Raw genomic sequence first — 13,714 nt, 5'->3', positions numbered from 1 at the left:
GAATGTTGGCCAGATATTGTGTAAAGGTAAGGTACTGCTTTTTTTTTTAATGTTAACCAACTATTTTTTCATTTAAGTAGTTTACAAGTACTAGTGTTCAAATAGTTGTACTATTTTAATGAGACTTAACACGTGGTTTAGTAACAAACTGTATATAGTTTAACAAAATATGTTCAATTGAAAGTAAGGTAGACAAAAATTGATTCAAGTTTCAAAAAATAATCAATATAATTTTTTTCTCGTTAGTCAAATAAAATATTTTCTGAAAATTGTGGGCAAAGAATAAAGGTAGAAAATGTTTGTAACCTATTTTCGTGTTGATTTACTTTTTTTCTTTTTTAACAGAAAAAAAACCACTGTATTAGTGGACCGCTATTGTTCAGGTCTGATATTTTACTTTACCCCTAAGTTGCATATGAGAAGTACAAAAAATATGCTTAGTGCACCAAACAAGGCCATCCTAAGTTCGTGACCTCATTTATGATTGACTACTCCAACTTTTGCACATTCATTAGATAACATATTTCCATGGAAAAAATATAATTTTCAATTACGTTTTCCTACACTGTTCTAAAAAAGAAAGGCAAATTGGCTAAACTAGGAACATTGGTCTCCAACTCTGAAAAAAAACCTCCGAAAAGAAACCATTCTCTGTTGCCAATAGGATAGCATATTAAAACACATTTGACACAGTGAGGACACTGGGCTGATAAGGCTAACCATGACCTTAATGGGCAAAAATATGCTTTTCTAGGTTAAAAAATCAAAGGAAAAAGCAACGGTTCACAGCGGCATTTATGTTTTTTTAATTCTTCAACTACATAGATTGGGCTTCAAGAAAAATAAAGAACTATTTTTAAATACTTATAAACGACAGTTAACCATAACGAAACAAAATTTAAAATCACGCTGTCTTGACGTCATCTACATCAACTACATCAATTAGGGTATGATTACAACTGTTTCTCGAAGTTACTAACTCATCAGTCATAGAGCAATTGAAAAAAAAAAAAAAGAAATTATAGCTCAAATTTTCAACTTTGAGACCGTGTAACTAAAAAAGTTTATTAGTTGCCATGGGTTTCTAACCTGGACCTTAAAATAGACCACTTGGACTATAACTACAGCTGTGTCCCAAAGTTGTTGATGCGTCGCGATCAGAGTTATTGACGTCTAAACTTGGCTATTTTTAAAAAATCATCGACTTTGAGACCGTTTAACTGCTAAAGCAAAGAGTAACCCATGCTATTTCATGTTTTTCTTAGTACTATACTGTGGTGAGTAGTTAGGTATATACTTATTTTCGAGGGTTACTCACGGCTTTAGCAGATATCCGGGCCCAAACAGGGCAAAAAAAGTTTAAAAAATAGCATTTTCAGTTGACCTTTGCCCTCAAAGCCATGAATGAGCGACCAAAATATTTCGGCTAGCATGTACCTAGTATCAAGTAGTATCCACATAAAAAAAATTGGCTTGCTACACCCATTGGTTTTGAAGCAAAGCAATCATATATTAAGCTCTTTTTTCTCACGTTCTTAAACTTTGACCTCTACTCAAGGGCAAACAAATCAGTTTTTTAAAAAAATAAACTTCACTTTTTCTTATCATAGTACCACTAACACATCCTGAAATTTTTACGAAAATCGAAGACATCAACTATCAAAAGTGTCCAAGCTTAAAAAAAATGACTCTTAAAAATCATAAAATCGTTCAAACCATCGACTTCGACTATTTTCATATTTCTTTTATAATTTTAATGATTTTTTTTTTTTTTTTTTTTTTTTTATTGGATATTAAAATGCCAGTTAGGCTGGCAATTTGGGGTGTGCTGCCTCACTTTTCCAACTGCACCGTGATTTGAAGCCCGACTTCTACAGTATACACATGCCATAAGTACCCGTTTATAAGGTAAACAACCATTCACAGCTCATTCACGCAAAGAAAGGACAAGGACAGGATAGAATAAGTACGTTCATGCCCGAACCGGGATTCGAACCTGGACCTTCCTGTCGCAGTCAGACTTCTGTGACCACTAGACAAGGCAGGCGGCAAAAAATTTCAAAAATAAGGTCAATAATAATAAATGTGCAAGAATCAAAATGTTCAGCAAATGCATTTTTCAAATATTCATCCGACAACTCTGAATTAACCACGAACGGATTCATTTTTCCTTTCTCGAGACAATTGACGGTATATTTCATTTATTGACATTGACTTCAAAGTCTGTTTCTTTTCTTCAAATTCTATTTAGCAAGGTATGCCTTTAAAATTAATTTATAACTAAACTTTGATATTTACTATCACAAAAACATTAGATGATTGATAAACGATCTGGAGTTGTGATCTATCGTTTTTTAGTTTGTTCGTTTCATCATAGAAATTGAGGGTGTAAAAATACCATTGCAAAAAGATAGTTTTCTTTTTTTCTGTTACTTGCAGACGCCTGGAACTCTGCCCGCGACCCACGAAATGCGCTGTGCTGAGTTTGCCACTGAGGCAAATGACGAAGTCGCCTGAATATATGTTTTCCGTCTTTATGATTTCCGTCTTAGTCTGTGGCAACACAGAAGAGTCAAAAGGAACTGCTCTAAATTTAAGTTGGGAAAAGCGAAACTTTTCCAAAGCAAAAAAAGTACTGCATCCGATAGTATTGGGCAATTCATTAGTTCAACAAGTACAAATGGTAGATAAGTGAAATTTGAATTATGCATTTCCTTTCAGACTTCATGAGAAATGCAATTTGTAGTGAACTGTTCTAATAAACAAAAGAAAAAATAGAATATTTTTCTGAATTTTGAAGCACAACGAAAATTTATTTTGTGTGAACCTAAAAGCTCAAAATTATGAAAATAATAATGTGCTCTATTTATAGCTTTATTATTTTTTTGGGCAAATTCGGACAAACTTTATCTGCAGACTATCAAAGTAGATATTCTAAAGTAACAGGGTTTAACTTAGAAGTAGTACAAATAAGTACAAAGTGTTTAAAACCATTTATTTACATAAAAAATTTCAAAAAAGGGATGGCATTTTTGTGAGGCTTCAAGAATTGCATTTAAAAAATTCATTAAGCATTTAAGCATTAAAAAAACAGTCTTAAACAGTAAAAACTGATAAATAATAGACTACAAACCTTCCCCAAGCCAAGCCATAATAATTTTTTCTTGTAACATAATTTTAACGCGAAAAAGAGGACGGTGAAGGTTTATTGTATCTCAGAATGTCGTAAATAAAGACAAACAAATCATCAAGTGCTAAGTTCCAACTGTTGGCAAATTTATATGGATAGTTTCAATGAAAAAAGAACATTTCCGCATAATGGCATGTTTATCCACCTGTTTTAAGACTTAAGGTCGAAACCAATCGGTAAAGTTGACATTTCGGCTTTTGGCCAGCTTTTTGGCTTAAATACCCCTCTGTGCGTTGTTTAATTTAATGGGGATATTTCAGGTTATGGTGAAACGTTCAATGAATGGATTTTTTGCGGAAGCTTACCAAAAATTGACGATAACTTTCTCATTCAGTAACTTACATGAGATTTGGCTTGGTATTTTATAAAACACCGTATTATGTATTGTTTAGGTGAAAAAAATAAATTCAAAAAAAATAAATAAATATCGTTTGAATATTAATTTCTTGAACTCAAATTATGTTTTTCGCAATCATGAATTACGATAGGAACCTACTCGTTGAATTTGAAATGGAATGAAAACGGCCAAGCAATTTGCACCCGTCATGTTATGACTGGTGATTTAAAGTGCTGTAATAAAGATTAAGATTTTATGGCCAATATCTACCAGTAAACTTATCATAAAGGTTACTTTCAGCATATAATAGTATGTATTGTTCTTCTAATAAATCTTAATTAATGAGAATTAACAAACTAAACTCAGCGGTGCAACAACCCATGGGAAAATAAGGCCTATTGTGCTCATCTCAGCTCACGAGATCAAGGGCTCTGTTGTTCAAGGGCAGATATACAAATTGGATGGTCAACCGAACGCGGAACCTCCAGCGTTTACTTCCTAAGCACGCTTGGTAATTATTTAATAGACCCACTGAACGGATGAAAGGTTGAGTCGACCGTGCCCTACGCGGGAATCGAACCCAGGTCCGCGGTGTAGATGGGAACTTGTAATCTGAAACTTTAGTTTAGATGAAGTTTTGTTGTTCCAACATAGGAGTTTTTACCTGAAAAAACGAAATATTAAATTTTTTTCATGTACAAAGTCGGTTCGAATCACGCCCTGAAAGAAATATGAATAAAATCAAACCACAGGCACTTTGCAACTACGACTATGAAAACTCCCCCCTCCCCCCAAATTAAAATTAAAAACGACCATCGCCATGGCAATCCAAAAAAACAGAGAGACATCAACTTTGATAAATTCTTGATTGCTCAAAAAAAAATCATTTTCTGTTGAAAAAAACGTTTTGCTTGGATCGAGAGTGAAAAACAAAATTGCCTGGGCGTTTGGTGGATGTTTCTCGAAAAACACACCGAATGCTGATCATTCCGCCGAAAATTTCTTTTTTTTTTATGATTGAACTTATTTGACAGAATTTGGACAGTTTAATGGCATTTTGTAATGGCTCTGACTCTAATATTTTTGAATACACCCGAGACAACGTCGCCGTAACGTTCTCAAATATGCTTTTATGTCTTGTATGCTTTTATGACAAAGGTTTGCGGCAACAAATATTGACAACTCAACCTTTTGCTATTGAAGTGAAGTGAAGCGCTACGTCTTGTCATTGCGTCATGTTACTCGCGCCTCGCACTTCTACGAATCACGTGTAGCTAATGCTTGGAATTTCTTTACCATTTTCTTTTTCCCTTCTTGTATTGTCCAAAAATGTTTGAATAAATGTGTAACTTTTGTGTAACTTCGTTTTCTTCATGAACGTAACACGCTAACCTGCCGTAAATTGGTGACCTGAGGACTTATTAAAAAAAAGTGTATGCAGTTAATGTTATCTGGATGCAGCCTCAAGAATGCCGTGTTAATGAAGCATTTGGCGTCATTGTTTTCCTGAGGACTTTGATTAGTAAGTTTTTGCATTTGGAGCTACTACTGTGAATTAGCGATGACTGCTCCCGATCAACAAAATCAGGTTGCGAAAGTTGCACTTCGCATCCCACCAAGTTTTGCCTCTGGCCCTCAAACTCCTGTTGGACAACCTCATCAATCAATGCCGCAAAGTCAGGCAGTCAGTGGAAATCAACCTCATGAGCCTGGTGTTCCACAAAATTTTAGTACAACACCTCACCCTTCTGTTGTCACTCACCTGGTGCCCAGCAGCAGCAACAACACAGCGCCGTGTCCAAGGGGAGGGTTTTAGGGGTTAAACCCCTCCCTTGGGGAAAAAATAAGCAAAATGAAGAAAATGTATATTTGACTTAAATTTACTTTAATGAGAAAGTTTGCGTTCAGCGTTTTTATTTTATTTTAATTTTCTCTCTGAAGTTTTTTGCGATTTACAACTGCTAAAGCCTTACAAACTGATGTAATATTTCGGAAAAAGTATGGCGGACGAACCGCTGAATGATCTACAAAATGCAAAGAAAGAATATTGCTTATTGTAAGGAGCTGATGGTGAATTTGGCATATGTTACATCTATGAAGATGCATTAGTGATTGTGCTTGACTATGTAATTTGCTTCTACAAAGAGCTCTTTCTTGTTTGGTTTATTAAGCATTATTTCAGAACATAATAACCTGATATACATTCTACATTATAAAAGAATTTGTGAAGAGCTTTTAATACTCATTGCAATATACTACATAGTAAACAGATTTAATTAAAAAGAAGCAAGTAAAGTTTGATTAAAGCGAATCTGTGAAACGAAGGAATACTTTGGTAACTTGTACAGCTAGAGGTATTCCTTCAAGAATACAGCAGTCCTTACATGCGAATAAACCCCATACTAGGATCGGCAATTTGTCGTAAAACTAAAAGCTGTAAGAGGGTTGAATTCTCCCCCCCCCCCCACTGGTAAGATTAAAACCCCTCCCTTTATAAAAATCTGGACACGGGCCTGCACAACAACAACAGCAACAACAGCAGCAGCAACAACAGCAGCAACAGCAATCTCCAGTCTCTCAACAAGCTCAACAGCAGCAGGCACAACAACAGCCCCAGCAACAACAACAACCACAGGCTCAACAGCAGCAGCAACAAGCATCGCAACAACCACAGTAACAGTCTCAGCAGCAACAAGCAGCGCAACAACCACAGTAACAGCCTCAGCAGCAACCTGTACCCCAGCAACAAACACAACAGCAGCCGCATCAGCAACAAGCCGGATCCCAGCAGTCTCCCGCTAGCCAACAACAATCGAGCATACAGTACAGCCAGACTGCTAATCAGCCTCATCAGTCCCAGAGCAGTTTCAATATTTCTCAGAGCACCACTCCCCAGCCTCAGGTGTACACTACCCAATCTACTACATAAACCAATTACCTCACCGAGTGGTTCTTCATTGAAACCTACAACTCCTTCATCAGAGGATGAAGCAACTGTTCAACCAAGGACTACACGTTCTGGACGTCATGTGCATTTTCCCGCAAGATATCGTTGACACTGGGAGGGGAGTATGCAGCAACAAATATTGACAACTCAACTTTTTGCTATTGAAGTGAAGTGAAGCGCTACGTCTTGTCATTGCGTCATGTTACTCGCGCCTCGCACTTCTACGAATCACGTGTAGATAATCCTTGGAATTTCTTTACCATTTTCTTTTTCCCTTCATGTATTATCCAAAAATGTTTGAATAAATGTGTAACTTTTGTGTAACTTCGTTTTCTTCATGAACGTAACACGCCAACCTGCCGTAGGTTTTATAACATTTTAGTGGCAGGTTTTAAAAAAACATGGACCATTCTAAAAATTCCATGATGTGTACTAATTCTTAAAAAGAAAAGAAAAAAAATCATAAAACCCACTAAAAGTTTAGTTATAATTAAAAATATGTAGCCAAAATAAAAATCATACAAGTCATTAAATGACATTAAAAACTCATCAAATTGTTAAGTAATCCATCCATTCCATTATTTATCTCTACCTTCCCCCAAGCGATCATGTTACGATAATCCAGCCATAAATGTGGCATTAAAAGTTTTATTAAAATGTAAAACATTCCATTAAAACTACATCAAACAATTTTACATATTTCCAATCTCGCCAAGCAATGCATAACCCAACCAAGATACGTCATAATAATTATTAAAAGCTGCATTAACTAGTATGTTGTGGCCATCACGAAACTTTCTTCTATATTTTTCTTTTTTTTCTTTTTTTTTCTGATCCCTCCCCATGCTTGACGAGAGCAATTCTCCCAACAAAAACAAAATTACACATGCAAAAACTTGACGACCATCCCAATGTCTGAATTTTTGCAAAAGCAAAGCAAAGAGCGAAAATTGAAAGTTATTTTAAAAGCCTTGCTTGAATTACTTAAAAATATTTTATTTGTTAACAAACATAAGATGGCAACAGTTAAGCATTTTAAATCATCTTACTACTATTATATATGCGAAAGTTTGTCTGGATGTATGGATGTTTGTTACTCTTTCACGCAAAAACTACTGAACGGATTTTGATGAAACTTGACAATAATATAGCTTATGCATCAGAATAACACATAGGGTAGTTTTCGTCCCGTTATAGGGGGCAAACCCCCTTAGGGGGGCAATAAAATACAATTTTCGTGTAAATTCTCTAATATAGGGATGAAAAAATACTTGCACATTATATGTCCATCGAAAGCTCTGATTTTTCTGCTGAAGATGGCACCTGTTCGAAATTTCTAAGTAGAATAAAAAACGAGTTATGAGCTTTTTAGTTCCATGTTCGAAGGCTTTCCTCAACTCAATACAGTATTTAATGTATCATCTCAACTCCCTGTCTCTCTCGGGGGAGCCTGTAACCCCTAGAGAGCGCGTCCCCGGGTGGCGGATAGGGGAATGCCTTTAGTGGTCTCCACTGGTGGTAGAAGGGAAATAAAATACCTTCCGCGGACCAACAGGTAGAAGTCCAACCTTTCGAGGCTCTGGCAACCTTCCTTTCCATGGATAGTGCAGCGCCCGGCCCTTATCCCACATGTTCTGCAGCTGCGTATGGTACCACTGGCTTCAGAACTTCGAGAGGTCCTCTACAGCACAGATGCGTTGCAGCTAGCGGACGCAGTCTTAAAGACACACGGAGCCATTTAATTGTCCATGGACACGACAAAAAAAAAAAAAAAACTCCCTGTCGATAGCGACAGTTGTTGTATTGTTGACTTTCTTTGCTTTTCGTGATTGTTCAAGGCTTTTCTTAAGTCAAATCTTGAGTAAGATTTTTGCACAAGATTGGCAAATAATACATGATTTGGCTGATGATTTTCCATTTAAACGGAACTTTAATGTAATTAATGGTTTTTATTATTATTTATGCTGATTGAACCCTTACTCATTATCCAATCATCCAGCAGATTGCCAAAGTTTTTGCTGTTTTTGAAGCCGAAGACTACGTCATAATGTTTCTCAGCTTTCACCATGTAAACAAAATATCGTCAATCAAAGAATCTTTAAAAAACTTTTTTTACTGTGTTAAATAATCCAGCAACTAAATTAGGCAAATCCATAAACAGCACAAAAACTTCCATTAATTTTCCTTTTTGCACAATTTCAAACAATCGCCAAATTTTACTACTTATTTTGGAAAGATTTCGGATGAAACTCTTTAGCGCCATTTTATGGTGACCAAAAGTATCTCAGCATCTGGCGATAATATCTCTGTAACAAAAATTAATATCATATCGTTTTACAAAGTAAGGAAAGAAGGGGGAGCATCATCGAAGGTATCCCAAAACGATTCCCGCAAATTCGTTAAAATCGCACCAAGAGCCCACAATGATTGAAATTTCCCAAAATAACTAAAGCAAGTATAGGGGGATTACGAGCACGGCTACATTTTTTTAAAAGCTTCGTACTTCAATACCCATACAGAGAAGGTTTTAGACTCCATGTTAAAAAAAAAAGTATCAACAGATTAATCTTTTTAAACATGAGAAGATTAATTTCATGTTTTGGAAATTTATTTATGCTTAAATATAGTGCTTTCGTTTCTAAATCAATACTATTTTGTTCTTTATACTTATTGCTATTTTAGTTTTATGGGAAAGGAAGAAACTCGATTTTTAATCACGTCAAAAAGATGTGTTTTAAATTCTTTCACTTAAAACAGAAAACAAAAGCAAGTAACGATTTTTTCTCATAATTATTTCTGACCCAGGCAATGCCGGGTACTTTTGCTAGTTGAGATAATATTTCCGATCATTTCCATACAATTAAAATCACGAGAAATACGCAGACGACAATCTATTAGGATTTATTTTTACTTTCTTCTATATCTAATATATAGAAGAAAGTATTGGATTCGTGCAAATTTTCGAATTTCGAATTTTGACGGATTTGAACGTTTTGAGGTGTGCTGAGTCCATTTCGACCATTTTTGGAAAATGTCTGTCTGTCTGTGTGTGTGTGTATGTGTGTGTGTGTGTGTATGTGTGTCACGTCTGTGTGTGACCAGTTTTTTGTGGCCGCTCTACAACAAAAACTACCGCATGAAATCGAACGAAATTTAGTACACATATGTGCCCCTATGTGAACTTGTGCCCATTAGTTTTTGGCGCGAATTCCTCCATGGGGGGTGGAGCAATGGGACGTTTTTGGAGTTACGCGTGCTTGCTATTCCTCAGGAAGTAACTGGCGGAATCAAACAAAATTTGGTCCATATGTTGGTATTAACAGGAACAGGTGCTGATTCAATTTTGGTGTCAATAACTCAAACGGGGGTTGAGCTATAAAACGTTTTTTGTCGTCAATTGTGACTGCTGTATCTCATGAAATAATGAACGGAATGAAAGAAAAATTTATCGGCAAGTAGCCCTTAGTGGGTATAAGAACTGATTTTATTTTTGTGTCAACAGCTAAAAAGAGGGTAGCGCAAATACTCGTTCTTTTTTTCCATTTTGAGTGCCCTATCTCAAGAAGTAATGCTACGTTCTGGTTGAAATTTGGAATATATGTGAATCCATATGTAAACAGGCTTTGGTTCAATTTTGACGCCAATCGCTCCAAGAGGTGTTGATTTTTTTTTTTTTTTTTTTTTTTTTGCGAATAAAAATATTTTTATTAATGCAACAATAAGAAAGATAAATCGTAATAGATTGTCGTCTGCGTATTTCTCGTGATTTTAATTGTATGGAAATGATAGGAAATATTATCTCAATGTTTTAAAATTTTTAACTGTTGCCATCTTATGTTTGTTAACAAATAAAATATTTGTAATTAATTCAAGCAAGGCTTTTAAAATAACTTTCAATTTTCGCTCTTTGCTTTGCTTTTGCAATAATTCAGACATTGGGATAGTCGTCAAGTTTTTGCATGTGTCATTTTGTTTTTGTTGGGAATATTGCTTCCTCGTCAAGCATGGGGAGGGATCAGAAAAAAAAGAAAAATATAGAAGAAAGTTTCGTGATGGCCACAACATACTAGTTCTTATTGTTGCATTAATAAAGCTATTTTTATTCCCAAAAAAAAAAAAAAAAATCAACACCTCTTGGTGCGATTGGCGTCAAAATTGAACCAAAGCCTCTTTACATATGGATTCACATATATTCCAAATTTCAACCAGAACGTAGCATTACTTCTTGAGATAGGGCACTCACAACGGAAAAAAAGAACGGGTGATTGCGCTACCCCCTTTTTAGCTGCTGACACCAAAATAAAATCAGCTCTTATATCCACTAAGGGCTACTTGCCGATAAATTTTTCTTTCATTCCGTTCATTATTTCTTGAGATACAGCAGTCACAATTGACGACAAAAAACGTTCTATAGCTCAACCCCCGTTTGAGTTATTGACACCAAAATTGAATCAGCACCTGTTCCTGTTAATGGCAACATATGGACCAAATTTTGTTTGATTCCTCCAGTTACTTCCTGAGGAATAGCAAGCACGTGTAACTCAAAAGACGTCCCATTGCTCCACCCCCCTAAGAGGAATTCGCGCCAAAAACCAATGGGCACAAGTTCGCGTAAGGGCACATATGTGTACCAAATTTCGTTCGATTTCATGCGGTAGTTTTTGCTGTAGTGCGGCCACAAAAAACTGGTCACACACAGACGTGACACACACATACACTCACAAACACAGACAGACAGACATTTTCCAAAAATAGTCGAAATGAACTTAGCACACCTCAAAACGTTCGAATCCGTCAAAATTCGAAATTCGAAAATTTGCACGAATCCAATACTTTCTTCTATATATTAGACATAGATGAAAGTAAAAATGGAAATATATATATATACTAGAGGACCCGACAGACGTTGTTCTGTTCAGACTTTGTAAATTGAAAAGTTGAAAAACTTTCAATAAACTGTCAAGTGTTTGAAACTTTTTGTTGAAAAAAATAAGTAAAAAAAAAAATGTTTTAAGCTGCTTGATGTTAGAATGCGCATATTTATTACAACTTCATTTATCTAATGCCCACTGAGCAGTTGTTTTATTAACTATTTTTTTACCCGTACTTGATGGTTTGTTCCTTCAGTCATACTCAAAGGATAAAAAGCGTCCTCAGATAATAAGTGTAAAAATTTAATTGCCTATCTAGAACAAACGGGAAATCCCGCTGCAACATCCCCCATATGAAAAAGAATAAAACAATCGAAAGAGTATCGTTTAAAAAAAAATGATAAATGTAAAAACAGTTCTCTGAATAAGTGAAAATCACTCATCCCCCCTCCCTCCCTCCCAATGTAAAATAAACATATTCTTCAACTAAAATAACTAAAAACTCTTTAAAAACCAAAAGCAATTCTTTGCAATTTGAAATATTTCGGCAAATAAACAAAAAATACAATAAATTACATTAACAGTAGCTATAAAATGTCAACAAATGATCATGAAACTCTATTGTTTATAGCCAAAGTCGCCAAGTCACCACGTTACTGTAATTCAGCCGATCAGTGAGCAAAGCCAAATCCAACGGATTAGAAATCCGATGAACGAAAACTTTTAATACTTCACATAATGCCAAGTTTGTTCTTTCCACCAAAGATAAAGATCTTCCACTGCACGGATCTTTTGTGTACAGAACTACCCTGTTGTAATTTATCTGGACGAAAATAAAATTTGTTTCGCCTTTAAATTCCATCTTCTTTTCCTTTAATAATGTACCGATTAGTTAGATAATCCTTAAAGTATTCTTAACATTTGTACCAAAACTCATGTGGATTTCAGCCGAGATACAAATGTTGCTAGGTACGGTATTTTCTGATCATTTGGTTAGGAAAACCTAAAGTACCGATCCGGTCACATGGTTCAACTACGACGACAGAACACACGTTTTGCGTGAACCTTCCAGTACTTTACTTTACTTTAAAGTACATCACTGGACTGAAAATCGTTGCTTTCAAGAAATGAAGTCTTCACTTCCTCTCTCTCTACGTTTTATCTATTCTCAATTGACATATCACAGTAGGAAATTTCATTACAAAAAGCAGAGCTGGCTTTCTTATTGTCCTTTGGCAACGGGTCAAATATTTATTTAAGTTCTCGCTCAACAATAGGTTAAAATAAATATTAATCATTTTGGAGATATAACCATCCAATGTTTAAATTAATTAATTACTTAACAAAAACGTTTCCGATTCGATCCATCGCGCTTCGAAACCATGCTCGCCACAACTTAATTACACCCAGAAAGTTTGATCAAAATCGGTCTAACCGTTTAAAAGCCTTATGGTGACAAACGTTCGCACAGAAGATTTTTATATATTAAGATATTAACTTGAATTTTTGGCATCTTGAATTCAAATTATGTTTTTCGCAATCACGAGCGTGTGTCTGTATGAATGCGCGTGTGTGTTTGTGTAGGCGCATGTATGTGGGTGCGTATATATGTGTGTATGTATGCATGTGTGTGCGTGTTGTGTATGCAGTGCTGTGTGTGTACGCGCGCGCGTGTGTAGGCGTTCGTGTGTGCGTATGTAGGCATATGTGTTTGTGTTTGTGTGCAGGCATGAGTGTGTGTGTAGGAGTGTGAGTTTGTGTCTGTGCGCTGGCATGAGTTTGTAGTTGTGTGTGTGTATGCGTGTGTGTGTAGGATATGGACGCAACCAGGAGACGGTTTTCGCAAGAGGAGCAGCATCGTGAGGCCGGTCGACGCGGCGGTGGTGCTGGCAGAGCTAGGTGGTGGGAAAATAAAATGATAAGAATTCAAAACAGTCAAATGAGAACAATAAGCAATCGTGATTGCTCAAAATTGCGAACTAAATTAAACATCAATTTCCAATCTTGCCAAGCGATCAATAACGCAGCTAAAACATGTCAAAAATAAAATGTTCCATTTAAATACACAGCAATCTTCTAATTAAATAAATCGTCATTTTTTTCCGAATCTCGCCAAGAAACCATACTTCCGTAACCCTTTCGAACTTAAATGAAATTATTTAAATCTAGTCACGATAGGAATTGTTGACATGTTTACACATTTCGTGTAAGTGGATTTTGGTACTTTGATAGAAGCCTGAAGTAAAGCTTATTTTGAGCATTTCACCAATTGCTGTTTATTCAACTACTTTCAATTGATTTTTTATCATTAATTGATGGGTATTGTCTATCTTCTATGATGAACATTTACCAAATGCACCTTCGTTCAT

Source organism: Uloborus diversus, chromosome 1 (genome assembly GCF_026930045.1).
Source record: "Uloborus diversus isolate 005 chromosome 1, Udiv.v.3.1, whole genome shotgun sequence".
Lineage (NCBI taxonomy): Eukaryota > Metazoa > Arthropoda > Arachnida > Araneae > Uloboridae > Uloborus > Uloborus diversus.
Note: the sequence above shows the minus strand (reverse complement) of the source record.